Genomic DNA, 21,792 nt, shown 5'->3' on the forward strand with positions numbered 1-21,792 from the left:
GATGATATATTCTGAAAAGGAATGTAAGATGAAGAAAAATCAAAAGCGAACGAAGTACAAGTCCTTGAAAATGCATCATGATTGTCACAACAATTCTCAGCAAAGTACATAAAACAAAAATAACATATATATATATATATATATATATATATGTATATATATATATATATATATATATAATGTTTGTGTGTATGTTAGTGTGTGTCAAGAAAGCAATTTCGGTAATGGTTTGAGAGAAAAGTGTGATTTTATGCTAGAACAGAAAAAAGCGGCTTTTTTCAAAGGTTAAAGTGCCCAACTCCATAGATAAAGATGAAGGATCTCTTATAAAAATAAAACAAAAAGCAAAATGACATTAGAATAGAAAGAAAGCACAGATCAATATAACCATTGAAAAACAATAAGATGTTTAGGAAGTCTTATAGAATTAACTTTCAAAGGGACAAACAGAAAAAAATACACGTTAAGAAGACAGAAATATTAGACAAAAAGTGGCAAACATATATGCATGATTATAAAGGGAAATTTGATAAAAAGTATAAAGAAACAATGTACTTAAGATTTAGATTAGCTATTGTAGTATTGTAAATAGTCATAAAATATTAAAATCACAAAATGGTCCAAGAATTGCATAAGATAAAGAAATAAATAGGATTTTTAAATTAAATAAAGAAAGCATTTGCACAACTTATGTATTATAGTATTTATCAGGCCGATAACAAAGATCATTAACTAATTCGATGAGGAAATAAAATTCATACCATTTCAGAATAAATAAGAAATACATATATTCTAAATATTGTACTATAGTTCATAGTCATAGAATGCGCCCTTATGAAATAGGATTTAGTAATGCGGAGACAAAAAGTAGAATTTTAGAAGTAAATGACTAATACATTTATCTACCATATTAATAACGAAGTTTTGTTTCTCCCTTTTCAAACAGTACGGGATAAATTTATAAGGTACATTATTTTGCCGTCACCGTAACTTATTATTATTATTATTATTATTATTATTATTATTAGTAGTAGTAGTAGTAGTAGTAGTAGTAGTAGTCAATAGTTAAATATTGGGTTATGGAATTTCACGACTTATTCTAATTTGCCGGGCAACGCCAGGACACGGGTAGGCTAGCACTGCATTGTCGCATGCTTCTTATAAGGCCATACAATTACCTCTTAAGAGAGAGGCTCCATAATGAGATAGGAAAAAAACAAGTAGAATTTTAGATGTAAATGACAAATTGAAAATACATTCGAACAGAGAAAGATGATCAAAAAGTTAGATAAGCGCAGATCATAAAAAAGAATTTTAGAAGTAAATGATAAATATATTTTTACTAAGAATTGTCTGACTCTGCCTGGGACAGAATGCTAGAATGACGCCTGCAAAAGGGGAAAAAATGATTGTCAACAAAATTTCAGCCAGGGGGCGATTGTTCCTTCATGTCAACACACGTGTGGATTAATAAATTATACTGGAATACATGCTAAAGGCATTTTCAGGGTTGTATTTTTTGCAGGAAGAGGTCATCGTGCCCTTATATACAATGCCTTATATTTCCAAATGTTAATGCAATTGGTCAGGGTCAGTATCGCTTCCCTTTGAAACCTTCATACACAAATTGATGATGTATCCATAGGTGCTGTGCTTGAATCGCTGTCCAGCAATTTTTTCATATCTTATCTTAAAAGCAAAATATTTCATACAATCACTAAACCTTTTTTTTTTTTTTTTTTAATTACATTTTCACCCCAAACAAGGCAAATTGCCACTTTGGTATAGGGGGCTACTATCAGGGGCAACAACTACTGGGGTACTATGTAGGGATTTGGGCAGCAAGGTGTCGGTTCACGTTACACTTGAACTTCTGCACGTCAGTACTGTTGGGGAAGCAGGGACCTGGAATGGAATTCCAGAGTCTAGCGGTTCTGGGGAAGAAACTATTGGAGTAAAAAGATCTTTTACATCTAGGGATCTCTACAGTGTGGGGGTGGGATTTGGTCAGGGTCAGTATCGCTTCCCTTTGAAACCTTCATACACAAATTGATGATGTATCCATAGGTGCTGTGCTTGAATCGCTGTCCAGCAATTTTTTCATATCTTATCTTAAAAGCAAAACCTTCCCTTTATGTCAGTCACATTAACGATATCCTTATTCTAACGGACAATAAGGATAAAATAAAAGAACTACTAAACATTTTTAACGAACTCTGTACTCGCATTCACCTAGGAAATAAATATTAATAATAAAATTTCGGTTTTACACGTAGATACTGATTTCAATAAACAAATTCATAACCTCTCCTAATAGAAAATATCTGCATACATTAATTCCTGTATTTCGAACTTCAGAAGTGAATAACCACAACGCTATAAAATCGCAATTATAAAACATCTAAGAATGTGGGCTAAATTGATCTACTTAACCAGAAAAATATTCCTCAATGAATTAAAAGATTTTAAACAATTCTAAATTAACAACAATTCCTCAATTTTCAAGTAGGTGAAAAAAATTAAATAAGCCATTAAAAACTAATAACACTAATAACAAGCAATTCTGACTATATAAATATAGAATGCATCTTGTTATGATAATTTAATTAGAAGAAAACCTCTTATACATATATGTGTGTGTGTGCGTGCGTGTGTGTGTGTGTGTGTGTGTGTGTGTGTGTGTGTGTGTGTGTGTGTGTGTGTGTGTGTGTGTGTGTGTGTGGGTGTGGGTGTGTGTGTGTGTGTACCGTTAATAGTAATGATAAAATCAGTTTTGTTATTGTTAAAACCTCTAAGATCATAAATTACAATAACATCTCTCAGGACAAAAATTAGAATGCACCAACATAATATACCATTTCCTATGCCCTTGGAGAAATTTGTCTCCACGAATATTAAAACTAATTATTACATTGGCTAAATTTCCCGAAAGCTCACACTTGTTTTTCATATGCTAGTTAAATCTGACGACATTTGATAGAGCATAACTGTCCTCTTCACAATTTACATACCTCTTAGTCAACAATACAAACAGTGTACATTTTAACCCCAATATAAACGGCTGAATGTCTCCATGAGTCCCGTGCTATAGACCTCTTAATCAACAATATCAATTACGAATCTAGTCACAATATTTTAAAGTGTTTAGCTTAATAATTGTCTCCAGCATAATCTTAATTGAAAAAGAAAACTTTAATCCTTTTTAAATCTTGTAAATTTAAATTAGTTACAGGCCTCGCATATGATCACGTTCTACGTACAGCATCTCATTACACATATAAAAAAAAAGGAAAAAATCATAAAATTGAAAAAAATGACTAATCCGTTTTGTACAATAATTTGAAAATAGGCCGACGAAATACACACACATCTATTTTAATCAATATGATAAACATCTACATACAATATAAACTTATATATTAAAGTTCACGAGTTAAAGACTTTGGTAGACTTCAATTATTTTACTAAGATGAGGATGCTAGCGTGATGCATATTTAAATTCTAGTTGTCTGGTAACCTTCCAATAGCATTTTACATTTATTTATAAAATGAGATTTGAATCGGGGCATGAGATTTTGCAGGTGCCACCCGATGAGATCGCGGTGTAAGTAAAAAGAGTTTAAAGTTCACGATGGCAAATCCACAAGATATAAAAAAGGAAGAAAGAATTCCGCTTTTCTTTGCGATTCCTGCTGCTACAAGTTGCTTTAACAGTGGCTCTGCAATTGTCAGGTAAACATCAAACGTTACAAAGGATATTGGTAATCGCAACGCTGAGAAAATGTTTGGTAATTTTTCTTTTTTTTTTAATCTTTTTTTGTTGTTCAAAAATTGGCTCCATTTTCGTTTCTCCCGACCCGCAACACTTCGAACTCCCACTGAGAACCTGCGATGAATAAGCATGGCCGTGATGCAAAAGGCAGTGGAAGGGCCAGAAAAGGAAGGGGTTTTGGGTTAACGCTCCCACCGGTGCACAAGACTTTTCGCTTGCCAAATCTTTTGAAGCTCAAGATGGCTCGCAGTCATCATGTCCGTCCTTGGAATCATGCTGGACATTGAGCGCAGCAGAGGTTTTTCATTACAAAATAGGTTTAAATCTACACTACGTACACGTAGAAACACACGCATAAATATCTGTTTTCTTGTTTAATAAGAATACATTACATTACAATATATATATATATATATATATATATGTATATATAGTGTTATGATGGAATAAATTTAGAGGAAATCCGGGTATGAGAGCTGAATGTGGTAAACAGAGCAATAAGATAAAAAATATAACACGGAAATTACATAATTGTCGATGCAATAATTTATTTCAACCTTATGGTATTTTCAAGCATCTAAATCAGACAATTACATTTTTGATACTGAAAAAAAGAAAAGTCTTTTCTTTTTTTCAGTATCAAAAATGTAATTGTCTGATTTAGATGCTTGAAAATACCATAAGGTTGAAATAAATTATTGCATCGACAATTATGTAATTTCCGTGTTATATTTTTTATTTTTATATTATATGTATATATATATATATATATATATATATATATATATGTATGTGTGTGTGTGTGTGTTATTTGTTTTTGTTTTTGCGATGCATCTTGAACGAATTCAATTATTTACAAAAGTGCATTTTTACCTAAATGCGAGTTGGGAACGATTTTCCCTTTAACCAATTTGGTACCCCCACATGGGGAGCGGCATATATATTATTTTAAAAATATAATTATCCACTGACACGTGTTTCGTCGTCTACGACTCATCAGAATGGCTCGCTAGATTCAGCCACTCTGACGAGTCGTAGATGACGAAACACGTGTCAGTGGATAATTATATTTTAAAAATAATATATATACATATATGAGGGATTAAATGTGTAATAAAAGTTTCAGAAAATTAGTTTTGATTAGTTTCAGTAAGTGAATTCGTAAATGAATATGGTCGAACAAACTGACCGAAATAAATTAGTTTATTTTTAATGATACGTTTTCGTCCTTGTTGTTAGTAGTATGCTCTTGCGTATTCACTCGTCCATAAATATATTTTCCAAACAGAACAGTTTTCAGTATTTTATGTACCTTACGAATATTAAAATCAAAGTATGATAAAAACTGTATAGTCTAGAATGTTTATTATAATTTTCAATAAAATCCACGACATAATTTGGGTTCTGAAGATGTTTCAAATGTAATGTTTAAGCTTAAGGAGTCTTAACAGAAACGGACCTTATAGGACGCTTATTTTATTGGTGTTTAATGACGATGAATTCAATTTCATGTAAATATAAAACATTGAAAGTTTAAAATGAGAGGTGGTGTCGATATTATAGCTCCTAAAAACACTTTATAATCAGTTCAAAGCAACTGGAATTTTGATAATTTTAACCGATGTTTAGCCATATTGTTTATATTTCACAACTGCATTTTTATGAAGTGCTTCTACCCCTCCCCATTTGATACACTTTTCACAAACTAAAGTAAATATAGCCAACTTTACCATCCTCTATAAGTATGCTACTAAATTAATAATGATCGGTTTGTAAACTTTTAAATTAATCTTCTACGTATAAGTATATATAACCATAACTAACTTTAGGAAGTTTCTAGCGTAATACCAGACCAAGGACGGGTAAAATCAATTCTTAATACAAATACAAAAATTAAAAGAAAGATAGAATAATGTTAAAACTTATATTTATAATCCTAATTCACATGTTGATTAAAATTCATTCCATGATGTTTCATCCGAGAAAATGTCTTAAATTTAAGACTTAAGCACAGAAGGTTTAAGGAGAAATTCAGGTTTACCCCCCCCCTTGATTTCAAATCACAAATAAACACGACGAAGAGTTAACATGAATTGGTGTCTGTCCACATTTTAATTCAATAAAAACGGAATCAAACAGAGGAGTCAAGCAAGAATTTACATATATATTAGATACTTTATTATAATAAGGTAATATTCCTGCCTGTTCATATACATCATATATGACGTCATAGCAAATGGTATACATATATGTGCAGTGGACGTCACATATGACGTCATATGCTATGACATCATATATAATGTATGTGAACAAACACAGAAATACAGCTTCATTATAATAGATAAAGTATAATTCTTGTTTGACTCCTCATTTTTATTTCGTTTTTATTCAATTAACTTGTGGACAGATACCAATTCACGTTAACGCTCCTGCTGTGTTCATTGGTGGTGATCTGAAATCAAGGGAGGTAAATCTGAATTCTGATTGATAAAAAAGGGGCTTTGCAGATTAACCCTCTTTTACCGGAAGCTGAAACGCAAAGGGGTTCCATCGATTGTGTCCATCCTGTTATCATGGCAAAATGATTCCATCATGCGAGAGTCGTGTTAAGCCAATCTTTCAACAAGACGAACATCGATAAGAAAAGCACTTGACTCGACTTCTCGAAGAACATCATTTCTGAAAAGGCCCATCATAAAAGATTTTGTAAGAACCGAAGACATATTGGAAACGATATGCCTCCAGGAAACCACTTTTATTTTATAAACATATTTTCTTTCAGAGATACTTATTCCATAACGTATGTTATACACAATCTTCAGGATGATCTATTTCTTAAGTATTGGATCTATCATATCTATATATCCCTATTTTTACAATGTTAGTTAAGTATATGTTTATATATGTATATGATTAACTCCTAGACTAATTAACCGATCATTATGAATTTTGGTACACAGTTACTAGGAGCAAGATTGTATAATGTGTACTATTTAATTTAGTTTCATGCAAAAGCGGCAAAGAGGGTAGTATAATGTGTTCATGGAAATTCCGTCATCTTTAATTTCTGCAAAACTTCAACAGTAGGCTTTAGACATCAATTAATAAATATTGCAGAAATTTCATTTTGTTCAACATATTTTCAACTGTTTTTTTAAGGAACATATTATACATACGACCTCCGAGTTGAAAATTAAAATAGATTTACACCCATAATCGTTAGACAACAATTAAGAAAGATTAAACCTTAAGCCTTGGATTTTTTTATAAACCTAAAAATCATGGCATGACTTTTTTTTATCAATATTGGAATAAGGATACTAGTCACGATGTTTAATAGAATTTTATCTTGATTTTAATAATTAAAAAGTGCAAGAAAGTGTACTGTTTAGAAAATTAATTTTACTCATCTTTGCCCTGGTATTCGTCGAGTTTCTCTCTCTCTCTCTCTCTCTCTCTCTCTCTCTCTCTATATATATATATATATATATATATATATATATATATATATATATATATATATATATATATATACACTAGAAGTATCCGTGTACCGGAGTTGCCCATTGGAAATATACCCCTCACCCCACCTGTAAAGCAATAAACAATTTAAGTACGGTTGTTAGTTGGAGCTACTGCCGGCCCATTATAATTGCAGAGATTCGCGTCGGTGGCGAGGATGAATGTATTGTAGCAATGTATGGACATGTTTTTTATAAATTTATATATTGAAGTGTATATCTTCCAAATAATAGCTTCTTTTTTAGTACGGTTTGTTCAGAGGAAAATACAGAATTTTATAAAAAGAAATATTCAGTGGAAATTCTTTAAGTATTTTTTTCTTTTTTTGGCATAATAATTATAAGAAAACGCAACTAATCGGGGCTAACCTTTTTAATCTAGTCCCGTGTTTAACTGTAAAGTTTATTATGTTTCGGATGAAACATCATGAAATGAATTTTGATCAACATGTAAATTAGGATTATAAATATAAATTTTAGCATTATTCTTTCTTTTAATTTTTGTATTTTGTATTAATAATTGATTTTACCCGTCCTTAGTCTGGTATTACTCTAGAATCTTCTTAAAGTTAGTTATCTTTATATATATTTATACGTAGAGGATTGATTTAAAAGCTAATGAATATATCATGATTAATTACGTATCATACTATAGGAGGATTGCATAGTTGGCTATATTTATTTTAATTTAGTTTGTGAAAAGTGTAGAAAAAGGGGGAGGAGGGTAGAAGCACCTCATAAAAATGCAGTTGTGAAATATAAACAATATGGTTAAACATCAATTAAAATTATCAAAATTCCAGTTGCTTTGAAAGTGTTTTTAGGAGCTATAATAACGGCATCATTTCAAATTTCAATGTTTCATATTTACGTTAAATTGGATTCATAGTCATTAAACACCAATGAAATAAGAGTCATATGTGGTCCGTTTCTGTTAAAACTCCTTAAGCTTAAATATTACATTTGAAACATCCTCAGAACCCAAATTATGTCATGGATTTTATTGAAAATTATACCATCGTCTTGATAAAATAATAAAAAATAAATGTTCGTATGTTGTTAATTGTTCATTTTTTTTAATATTTTGTTTTGCTAATGATAAATCACAGTATAAAAGACGGAAATATTTGTGAGCTAAAATGGTCGATATATAAATATATATACAATGCGACTGTTTAGAAAATCACCAATGTAGATGTAGTAGGTTTAATTGTTTTTTGTCCCTCACATTAAAACACGATCTTATGTTTAAACCTGTCCTCATGGGGAGACAAGTAAATAGAAACATCACCAATGTACACGTAGTATGTTTAATGGCAAGAAAACTTGAGAAACTAAGTTGTTTTTAATTAAAGAATTACGTATATTTAGAAGGCTATAACGTACTTACATACTTTTAGATGGCTATAAACAGCGCATATTTTTTTACAATTGAAATGGGTGGCTCTCGTCTAGGGGAAGCTCCATGTTTTGATAAGCTTCTGGGCTTGACCTTTAATCCTGACCTGAAATGGAATAGGTACATCAAGTCAGTGTCCAAGGTCGCTGGAAAAATGGTAGGATCCTTCTACCGCTCCAGAAGATATCTTACTCCTGATTCAATTCTCTATCTGTATAAAAGCCAAGTACATCCAAGGATGGAGTACTGCTGCCACATCTGGGCAGGAGCTGCTAAAAACAGCCTATCCTGACTTGACAGAGTACAAAATAGGCTTCGTGGCCTAGTGGGCGATGCCCTTTTCTCTTCCCTGCAATCTCTCGTTGCGAGCCTGTCTTTGTTTTATCGTTACTACCATGGCAGGTGCTCGTCTGAACTCCAATCTCTGGAACCCCCTCACCAATCTGTCACGATAAACACCCGTCTAGCTGAAACCACTGTAAAAAATTTTCCCCAGTCCTTATCTGTGCCAAAATCAAAACGTAGATTCCATGAACAAAACTTCTTTCTTAGAAGTGCACGCCTATGGAACTCTGTTCCGGTTGCCTGTTTCTCACCTGACTACAACCTGGATGTCTTCAAGTCTAATGTAACCAAATTCCTGATGAACCGCCTCCTTAAGTAAGACATTTTATCAAATCTCCAACACTAACGTACTGTACACACAATAACCCTTATCCCCGTGATAAGAGGTGACTACCTTGTAAAAAAAATTTTTTTTTTAAAATATGAAAATAAACATATATTGGGGATTTTCTCTGAAAAATAAAAAATAAAGAAGATCCTGCCGCTAATAATTGGCACATGGATTTAACGAATGGATCATTTTATTTTTATTCTATTATTTTAAATTCAAAACATCCATCCAATAAAGATAATTATTGGCATATTTGAAATGCCTGTATACATGTGCTTCATTGAGTTGTTCTTGCATTAATTTTATAAACGAACAAAATCTTGTTAAAAAATGAATTTCGTTTCTTTACGTTTGAATATATTGTAGTTATTTTATGAACCTGCCAATTGCCCTAATGATCCAAATGAATGTATACCGTATATGTTTATATATTTGTATGTGCAGGATTCACTCATAAACTAAATAAGCTAGCATTATGAATTTTGGAACAAAGTTGCTTAGCTTAAGTAATCATATTGTCTGATATTAAGTTTATCCAAGGAGGGCAAACAGGTGGTTAAATCCCTCGTAAAAATGTAGATAGTTACAAATTTTTGTGAAATTTCATTAAAACGTATCAGATAGTAATCAATCTAATATAATAATTGGTCAATAGTAGAATAAAGATCATATCCCTAAGGTTTAGTGTAATTATATTATGAGTTCAGACTTTGTAAGGGGATATAAAAGTGGTATTCTGTTTGTAAAATTAATTCTATCTGTTCTGGAACAAGTTTACTTTTTGTCTATACATAACAATAAACACTATTTAAACAGGGACTTAACTTTGAACGTCATAATAATGGCGTTTTCCATAAAATATTTCAGTAATCTATTTTTTCGCAGATGAAAAATGTATACAAGTAAAAAAAAAATCTGTTTTTCTGGTTATGTGTTTTTGTCTGTAAAGTTCATTCAAATTATGTAGAAATTGAAAAGGCCTAATTCACTCTAAAAATTCGATGCAATTCTCCTCTAAAAATGAAATCAGATAACTGTACTAACAAAAAAAGACAGCTAAATGATAGCTCAAGGCATTCATCCATTACATGTTTATATTTAAATCCGTTTATGAATTCAGATATGCATATGTACAGAAACGTGACGGAAGTAAATAGATACCAGTATAAACATAGATACTTATTTCAAATATTAATTACTAGCAAAGATACCCGCACTTTGCACGAGACTTTGCTGTATGCTCGGGTATCCACTTCGAACACCATAGTCCCGACCTTAATCTTTGACCTTGAAAAATAGTGTGCATCATCCCTAGGTTGGAAACCAACATCATGTCAGGTTTAGTAATGATCGGTCCAGTGGTGTAGGCTATAGGAGAGTATACATACATAGGCTATGACCTTTATTTTTGACCTTTACTTTTGAAAATGGTGTGTATCATCCATAGGTGGGCGCCAATTATCATGCCAGGTTTGATCATGATCCAGTGGTGTGGGCAGTAGGAGAGTTGTACACACACACACACACACACACACACACACACACACACACACACACACACACACACACACACACACACACACACACACGCGCGCGCGCGCGCGCGAACACTATTACTTTATATATATAAATTTAATTAAAGAATTATCAGTTTGTTGCATACGTTCCAGCCATTTCATAAAAACATTGTTCTAATCATGTTTTGATATTTGGCAAAGTGCTATATATCATTAGAAAGCATGTATTCTGTTCTACAAGATAATGGTCATCGCTTTTTTCTCATAAAATTTTTTCGTTTTTCAGAACTGTCAAATGGATTGTCAAGTAGATAATAAATCACATTTTCGACACCTCTACTTGTCGGCTTTAATCAAGGTCAAAAAGCTAGTTAAGTGACCAAGGATATTTGTGCCGTTTATGGAGAAAACGCTATAGCTGAGAGAATTGTACGAGACTGGTTTACCAGATTGAAACTTGGTAATTTTGCTCTCAATGACGTTCCTCGTCCCGGAAGACCCATCAAGATAGATGACCAACTCGAGGTTCTTTTGAAGGAAGATGGCTATCAGACATGCAGAGAATTGGGTATTTTAATGCAAGAACCCTTTAAAGTGTCATCCTAGTGACCAGTTCACAAACATTAGCTTATGGGATTTCTTGCCATGTTTGACAAAATGATATTAAACTTATGCCTTTAAAAATGATTTTGGTTTCTCGTATATATATATATATATATATATATATATATATATATATATATATACACTTGTGCCCGATATTATTCATACCCCTCAGATCTTTGAGATTTCTATAAGAATATTGCTCAAACCAGAAGGTAGACAATATTAAAGGGATTTCAAACAATAAATCAAGCATAAGCATTTAATTTAAACTCAACAAATAAATAAATTATGCAAGTTTGAAACATTATACAAAGAAAAACAATAATGGCACTAGTTCAAAATTATTCATACCTCTCTTACTAATAGTCAATAGCATGTCCTTTATTCTTAATAACTGCCTGTAACCGTTTTGGATATTTATCAACAAGGTTTTTACAAGCATCAACACTGATTTTTGACCATTCTTCAATGCAGTAGTTCTCCAAATCCCTCAAATTTCTAGGTTTCCGCTTTTTAAACTCAGTTTTCAATATGTGCCAGACGTTTTTGGATAGGGTTCAGGTCGGGACTCTGGCTAGGCCATTCCAAAACATTAATTTGATTATCCTCAAACCATTTCTTGACTATTTTGGCAGTATGTTTTGGATCATTATCCTGTTGAAGGACCCAGTTTGGTCCTAAATGGAGCTTCTCCGCATCCTGTCTAATGTTTTTCTGGAGTATTTCCAAATATTGCTCCTTCTTCATGGTTCCATCTATCTTGAACAAACTACCTGGACCACTAGCCGAAAAGGAGCCCCAAAACATTAGGCTACCACCACCATGTTTCACCGTGGGTATGGTGTTCTTTGGGTTGTAAGCTTCTCCTTTCTTCCTCCAAACGTAAGAAGCATCCATATGGCCAAACAATTCAATTTTTGTTTCGTCAGTCCACAAAATACTTGAGAAAACGGACTCTGGAGAATTCACATGGGTCCTATCAAACTTTAGACGTGCTGCAAGGTGTTTTCCGGTGTGCAATGGAGTCCTTCTTGGTCTTCTTCCTTTCAGACCATTTTCATGCAAAGTCCTTTGCAATGTTTGCCTTGATATTTTTATGCCAGAAGACTCCAGATTTTCTAAAATGTCCTTAGTAGTTGTGGTTGGATTTGCATTAACACTTCTTACAATATTCCTGGTGGCTCTAGCAGACAGTTTCCTTTTCCTTCCTCTACCAATCAAGATGTTTGTTGTATGGTGGCTCTGGAATTTTTTGATTATGCTCTGTACTGTTGCTGTAGGGACCTCAAATTTCTTGGAACTTGACTTGTAACCTAAACCATCCTTATGTAAATTCACAATTTTAGTCCTAAGATCATTACTAAGCTCTTTTTTCTTCCCCATTCTAATAATTTTTATTCTTTTATTGGTTTTCAGTTGATATCATTTTAATTTCTAAAAAATGCAAAAAAAGAAATGAAATTAATCAAAGGTTGTATAAAAGCATTCAAAATAAGAATCAAACAGGAAACAAATAGTCAGAAACTCGATTAATACTGAAAAAATAAGGGGGTATGATTATTTTTGAACATTGCAGATTTTATAAATAGCTGTATATTTCTTTTATTACAAGTATCCCGAGATTTTAAAATGACGAAAATGATCAGAAGAGGTTTATTAAGAATATGTATCAATATGGACGTAAGCAATAAATTCTTACAAAGTTACACCTAATAAACTCAATTTTCAAGGGGGGGTATGAATAATATCGGGCACAAGTGTATATATATATACATATATAATTCAATTTTAAGTAAAGTATATAATTATTTCTAAAATCAGACATAACACTGTACTTCGCACACACCATAAACATTCTAGACGAGTTTCACCCTCCTTTGGACTCTTCAGTAAGGCACATTCAGACCTAGAATTCAAAACTCCAGATATTTCCCTCTATAGTGCCTATTCTTTCACTAAACAACCATACAGAACAAAAACATGTCTTACATTCATGCAAACTATGGTGAACTGTCAGGTGTGCATCCATTCAACTAGAATAAACCTTATCTTACAATAGGGCTTTGTCCGATGCCATCTACCATAAGAACATCCTGTGCACACTCAGTACTTCAAACACATCATAGCAGATTGAGAACAGTAAATATATCCCACAATTGACTGCTTCCTGTATTTAGACAGTGTGTAGTGGCTAGTGTTACGTCTGATTGTGAAAAGAAATATGTATTTATAATTATATTAAGACGAGTTCATGAACGTTTGTTTTCTTTATTATTTTTTATATATATTTAGATAAATGTTAAAATATTTCTGAGTTTTTGGAATTGAGTTATGTTTGAAAAAATCTTATTTTAATTCTTCTAAACAGACGTAAATTGTAATTAGCTAAACAAGTCTCTATCTTTCACTTTACTATCTATGTATTTCTCCCGCTCACTCTTATTATGTTTATTCCATCATTCTCTAATAGTTTTTAATGTTTTCATGAGCATTTAGAGAAAGAATGTTTTATTCTTTGTTCAGTTAATTTGCATGCTGAAAATAAGAACTTGTTGCTTATAATAAAATATAAATAGATCCTTCCTGATTAAATGATATAATCGTTATATATATATATATATATATATATATATATATATATATATATATATATATATATATAATATAAAAAATATAACACGGAAATTACATAATTGTCGATGCAATAATTTATTTCAACCTTATGGTATTTTCAAGCATCTAAATCAGACAATTACATTTTTGATACTGAAAAAAAGAAAAGAAAAGATCGGGCTTCGACCCTCAAAAAACCAGAGGTGGTGGTAGTAGCAATCCACTTAATACATTTAATAGAGAGGGTGGTAGGGATTTAAAAAATAAAAATTAAAAATTAAAAATAACAAATAAAAATATTAGACACTTATAAGCGGCAGCTCGATGTAACCGTAGATACACACACAGACACACACACACACACACACACTCACACACACACGCGCAACACATACACATACACCTACACCCACATAAACACACACACACACACACACGCCTCTAAGATGTACGTTCTGACATGTAAATGCCTTGACACGCGTTTACTAACCTAGGAAGAAAAGGGGCGAAAGTATATGGATATATAGTGAAAAGAAATAGAACAGCGCGTAATGAAAAAAGAAGAAAAAAAGAGGAAGAAAAAAGAGGAGACAGTGATCAAATGTTAACTGTCATATTAGTCTAGAAACTCTGAGAAAAATAAGGGAAATAACCTGGATGTTGTACACGCGTCCTATAGTTAATTGAGTCATGGAAAGTAGGTCTATTAAAAGATAAATAAAAAATAATAAAAGTAAGAAAATAAAAATAAAAAGAATATTATATACAAAGTTTTAAAACTATCTGTATGTTATTATGTAAAAATTAGTTTGAAATAAATATTATCTTATAATTCATTTAAATATTGTATTTGTAATATAATACTATGAATTTAAAAAAATTGAGTCTTATGTATTTAATATTTTATATATTTTCATGTAAATAATTTTATTGGTGATTATAGCGGTCGTTGTAATTAATATTTCAATTCTTAATTGATTAAGAAGTGGAAAATTGTAATATTGGCCACCCCCAATTCGATAGGACGTATCTAGTTTCGGTTAATATATACTTTTATTCACTCCGTACAACAAAATTATTCTCATGCACGCATAAAGAAATAAGTAAAATAATTATATTTTTGTGTTGATTTTTATCAAATCTAATAATATCTAGTTTTAGTATTTGGTCTTTTTGACTTAACTCAGTTTAATAACTAATGTATTATCTGCAGAGAAAAATTATTTTCTTAAGGCTATCTCATTTATTTATAAGTAATTTGGATAAACCAGATACTTCGCGAAAAAAAAAAAAAAAAAATATGCCTAACTTAGATTTCGGACAACAAATCGTAAAGTAGTTATTATCGAGTATATACCGGACAACACTATAATTGCCAGTGGGGTGGGATGGTTTATCGTAACTAATCTAGTGGTGTTAGATTCGGTGTCTTTACCATTATAGAATTCTCTGTTCGTCGTTCATACACATGTACAACCCCACACCTAAATCAGGACCGATACAAAAACACACACACACACAGACACACACACATACACACACACACAGCCACACAGGCACAACACCCCTACCTCTAGTATAACACATTAAACAATGCCAACTTACCTCGAAACCTACAACACTAAAATATACTTAGAACCACTGTAGTATCTGTTCCCACACTGCGCCCACCCCTCCTACCCTCAGTCAGTGGAGGAGAAATCCTTCATTACTTAGATAATGCTCATTCTTATACTTGTGCCTTTCCAGGTGTCCCCTCCCTTCTGGGGAGCGAGATCTTCCCCACACGAAAAAACGATCCTGCATCTGGCCCTACCCACATGGGGAGACAAACAAAAATCCCTTATGTCTATTTATAAATAAGCCTTTTTATTTAAACAAACATAATATTATGAATGCCCATCCGACTAAGATTAAAACGAAATCACAATAGAAAGAGACTAAAATCTAAAACTCCCAAAAAATCAAAATCACAATTAAATGAAAACATCTCTACCGATTACCCCTGTTTCAGAGAAACTGTCCCCCCCACACACACACAACACACCTCACACACATTACAAACGAACTTATATCACATTTGCTTTCTTAGGAAAGCAAATAAATTTATAATGTTATAAAACTATTAGACATATACATTCTACAAACCAATACAAGGAAAAATACACACACACACACACACACACACCTACGCATCCAACTGACGAAGTACCAACGCGACCCTCACTTCCACCCAAGTAATAAAAAAATTAAAAAAATTGAAAAATAAATAAAAAGTAGTAAAAGGAGAAAAGAGAGGGAACCGCAAAAGACAGGAATGACCATAGTCTGACCCCAATAAGAAGGGTAGGAGTGGGACACACCCATGAAGACATTTAGAATTATTTACAGACATTTCCACCACTCGGCAAACACGTAACCAAAATGGACTGCGAAAATGCTTTTATACATTCTGAAAACATTTTAAATATATTTTAATTATTTTACACTTTGAATAATTTCTGAAGAGGATGCTACACAGAACGTCTGAAACGCGTAAAAAACTATTTCAATGATTTAGAAAAGAATACTACAATGATCTAAATATGATACCTTTTTATATGAAAAATCAAAACACGGAATAATAAAATAATGTTAAAAAATACATAGCAATTGTTGGTGTCCTTTCTTATTTATATATATATATATATATATATATATATATATATATATATATATATATATATATATATATATATAGCCAGTAGAGTTTAGTTTCCTAGAAGTACATCCAATGAAACAACATGTGTCTACCAAAATAGTGCTCAATGAGTGAACAGAGCAGGTATATTATTTTTATTTATACAAACATTAATGGCTACATATGTGCATACATGTTTCTGTAATCACCCACGTTGGGGGATTACGTCTTCCTTGGCCTGAAGACGTAATCCCCCAACGCGGGTGTTTACAGAAACATGTATGCACATATGTAGCCATTAATGTTTGTATAAATAAAATTAATATATATATATATATATATATATATATATATATATATATATATATATATAATTGAATCATAAATATTTGTATGAGATCCAATCTCGATAAAGCTATGCTCTATATTTTAGAAAGAGCATTAATAGAAGGCAAGTTTAAATTATGAAAACTAAGATTTAATGTTAATTATTATTCCATTAAATCTCGTAAACACACAATATAAGAAGTCGTTTTTCCTTATTACATAGACTTTTAAATAATTGTGATTTATTTAAGCAACCAATTCACTGATCGAGTTTGGCCTATACTATATCAATTCTTGATTTCATTTTCAATTTCATTTTACCATTTCATGGCACATTGCTTTTACTTACTGTTTTTACATTCATGAACTAGTAATATTCTGCTTTTATTTTGCCTATGATTTTATAAAAAAAAAATTGTTAAGCTCATTAAATGATTTTTATTATATTCTTGTTTTGAACAATTAATAAACTAATAATGTCAATTTTTCTTTATATATATATACTAGCAAAAGTACCCCTCGTTGACTGGGTTAAAAACAGCCTACAGAAAATGGACTCTGATTTATGAAAGTATGATATGTTATGATAAGGAAGGGTTGTAAAGAGATAGCTTCGAATTTGGGGGTATCAAAACCAAACCAAAATATGATGAAAGTAAAAAGTAAAATACATAAACCCCATAATTTATTATACCATACCTGTTCACACTGAAACACTTATCACAGTATTCTGTGGATCTATATTAAAAAACCTTGTTAAACTTTGTGACATATTTCCATTCTATGGAGGTCAGGCGCAAACGAACACACCATAATTTTATTATACCATATTTCTTCAAACAGAAACATAATTATCAAAGTATACTTAGGCAGATAGATATGAAAAATCTTTATTTAAGTTTGTGCCTATTTCCATTCTATGGAGGCCAGGATCGAATGCAGACCCCACAATTTTATTATACCATCCCTATTTAAGTTAAAACATACTTATCAAAGTATTCTTACGTAAATTTATATCAAAAACACTTGTAAACGCTTTTTTTTTTAGATTTTTACATTTTTTTATCTTTATTTCAATACTTTGTGGACCAGGCGCGAACGCAGACCCCACAATTTTAATGAACCACCGTTCTGCCAGATCAATCATACCCATTCCTGTGTCTCGATACATCTTCTATCATTATATGCAATCAGTTTTTTAAAATAGTCAACCCTATAGGAGCCTATTCGTGACCAGACACACACACACACACATTCAGCTTTATATTATATATATATATATATATATATATATATATATATATATATATGGCTTAATCGGCATATATATTTTATAAATTACTATGTTTATATATATATATATATATATATATATATATAAATATATGGCATAATCATGTGGACATACCTGTTCACGTCCAATAACCAAAGTTAAGCAACAATGAGCCGGTCCCGTACCAGGTGGGTCTCCATTTGGAAATGATAGGAGCTGTACGTACTTTGCCGGGACTTAGAAATATCCAGGTTAGTATCTGAGGGCACTTTAAACATTAGAAGACATGCACCTTCAGTCTTCATTAAGATATGCATCTAAGAGAAGGAAAACTCTTACATAAAACCTGGAACCTCCTGTATACTCTGTCGATGGCATTCAATTTCACCAATTGAGATTAGCAGTTGTTCCAAAACGTGTGGACGGTTCTACTTAAGCCTTCAGCACTATAAACAATTCATCTGTGTGGATTTCAGATAACAATTGTTGTGTGAATCTCATGCATCGAGTATATATTTTTTATCCACTTCAAATTATTAACTCTTAATTAAATCATTACTGAATCCCATTTCTTTTATGCACATACGTGTTCGTGTATATACAAATTAGAGATATTTCAGTAGATAACACAAAGAGCAGCTGTTTTAAAGTATTCTAGTCTAGTAAAAATACCTGACAAAAAAAACTTTACTATAAACAAATTCTAAGAAAGCAATTTATTAATTTTTGTTACTGTTATATGTGGGGAACAACATACTAAAAGTTTACCAAAATCTGAGCAACAGAAAAGGTTCTAACTATGATGTCATAAAACGATGAGAGCCATCGCACTGAAAACGTTTCAAAGCTGAAGCTGTTGCTTACAGAAGAGTTTGTAATTTTTATAGTATATATTTTTATATAACAATTTTTATACAAAGTTTTAAACTAACTACATGAACAGGCGAGGTCATGAGGTCATCAATGCATGAGGTTTTTGTGTTCTTCTCTGTAAACAAGCAATAAGCATGCATAACTAATGAATATGATTGAAATACTTTATTAAATGAAAATATATTCAACTGTGATGTAAAACATTCTCACTTTGTTTTTTATTTTTCATGTTTTATTTATTCCAAAATCTAACATTTCTTGGCATCATTTTGCATGGAACGTGTACTCTCGTATGTTATAATTCACTTTTTCCCATGATATAAAATTTGCCGTTTCCATTTTTGTTCCAAGACATCAATAAACGTATTTAATCTTCGGAAAGGAATTTTAAATAAATAATAACGATGATAAAAAAAAAAAAATTCAAATCCCATGATCCATAAAGGTGTCTGCCTCGCGAAACGATTTTGTCAGATTCTTCTCTGCCTTAATCAATCTCGACAGCGAAAGTCGAAAATGTGGTGAATTTCTCACTTTTCTAAATGACAAATAAAAAATACTTGCACGCCAAAAATAAATGATACAATAATTTTGAAATAGATCTACAAAATTAGGCAAGAAAATAGTTTATGTCATCTTATGTTTGGGATAAAAATGAGATTGGTTGGAAGATTTCAGAATGGGATGCGGATTAGATGAATCATGCATGCCTCAGCATCACAGATCAGATTTTATTATACTCCATTAGACAACATTATTCCATTCCTAGCCTCATCTACATATTAATACAGTGAAGTTGTTTTTTACCATCTCCACTAAGACATCATAGAAGTAAGAATACAGGCGCCACACATAATTTCAATATGGCCATGCATTCTGTCTGATGAACGATGGTCGGTTAGTTCTTTAAATTCTATTTCACTATTGATTTTTGCTTTCTCTTTGCGAAACTCAATCATGTTCTGCTAATTAAATCCAAGAACAAAAACAAAAATTTTCCTCTACAAAACAACCAAACCAAGCACCATGAATATTAAAAAAAATTGTTTTCTTTATCTACTTAAAGGGTGATAAGTTAGTATATATATATATATATATATATATATATATATATATATATATATATATATATATATATATATATATATATATATATATACACGGCATAATCATGTTGACACACCGGTTTTTGTCAGATCACCAAAATTAAGCAACGATGAGCCTGACCAGTACAAGATGAGTAACCAGTCCCCACACATTATCTCAATATGGTCATGAAGTCTGCCTGATGAACGATGGTAGGCTAGTTCTTTATATTATATTTCACTATTTCTATACTACTAAAAATATAATGATATTTTTTATCAGATTTGCTTGTTTGTCGCTTGTATCACTTCAGCTGAATGGATGTAATGATCAGTATTAAGAAATAAGAATGCTGCAAAAGAAAGCGGAATAATTTGTAATGCTTAAATTTTATTTCTTTTTAATATATTTGAAAAATCTAAATATAATTAAAAGTAGGATTAAAGAATTTCAAGCATCTATGAATTTTAAAAACTCGAGGCTTCCAGATCGGTTGCTACCAGATCATGTTGTATGAAGATATTGGTTTCGTGAACTAAACTGCACCAAGCATTAATGTTATTTTTTTTCTTTTCCTTTGCAAAACTGTTGGATATTAGATAAAAAACAGTTAGTGATCTTGCTAAAAATATTTGATATTAAGAATTGTTTAGAGAAATAAAATTTGTCACTGGAATTTAAAAATAAGTGTTAGCTAAAATGTTTACAAAAATGAACTAAACTAAATATAAACAAAATATGGTAGATTGACTTTGAGCACTTGGCGTACATAAGCATTGCGTCATGCGTTAATGAGACGTGTCGTTGGATTACTTACCTCACCAAAACTCACAAATGAAACTTGTTCTTTTGCAGAATGACGTACCGGAGCTGAGAGGCCAAACATTAGAGTTGAGAGTCGAGGAGTTGTTGGCAAATCATACAGACGTGCATTGATATGAGCTCCAAAAGTTTAGATTCGAGACTAGATGAAGACAACTATGTAGACGCAAGGCAGGCTCCTGGGAACACTGAGACAAATTTAATATAAATTTATATGTGTAAAATATAAATTGATGCCCTGTGGATCATAAGCAGCATGTAAAGAAGAGTTTCGGGTATGTCTTACTGATCCTTTGTAGTCGTATATTGTACATTGCACAGCACCTAGCGGTTGAAGATAGAAGACCTCTGGAGAGAAAAGTATGAAACTTTGTCCATATTTCCCCCCAACACTTTTGATAACCCGCTTTCTAACATATACACTTTTTGACTATAGAAGAAAACTATCTTGTTCTGCTAAGTCAAAAACAAAAACAACTTTTCTCTACAAAACAACCAAACTAAACATCATGAATAAATATTTGAAGACATAAAGAAGCGTAAGCATAAATCCTTATTTTCTAAATTACTGGATTCGGCATTTAATACGCTAAAAAGGGCTGATATGCTGTAAAGTAAAACAATCAA

This window comes from Euprymna scolopes, chromosome 2 (genome assembly GCF_053919585.1).
Source record: "Euprymna scolopes isolate OS-2025 chromosome 2, ASM5391958v1, whole genome shotgun sequence".
NCBI classification, from domain to species: Eukaryota; Metazoa; Mollusca; class Cephalopoda; order Sepiida; family Sepiolidae; genus Euprymna; species Euprymna scolopes.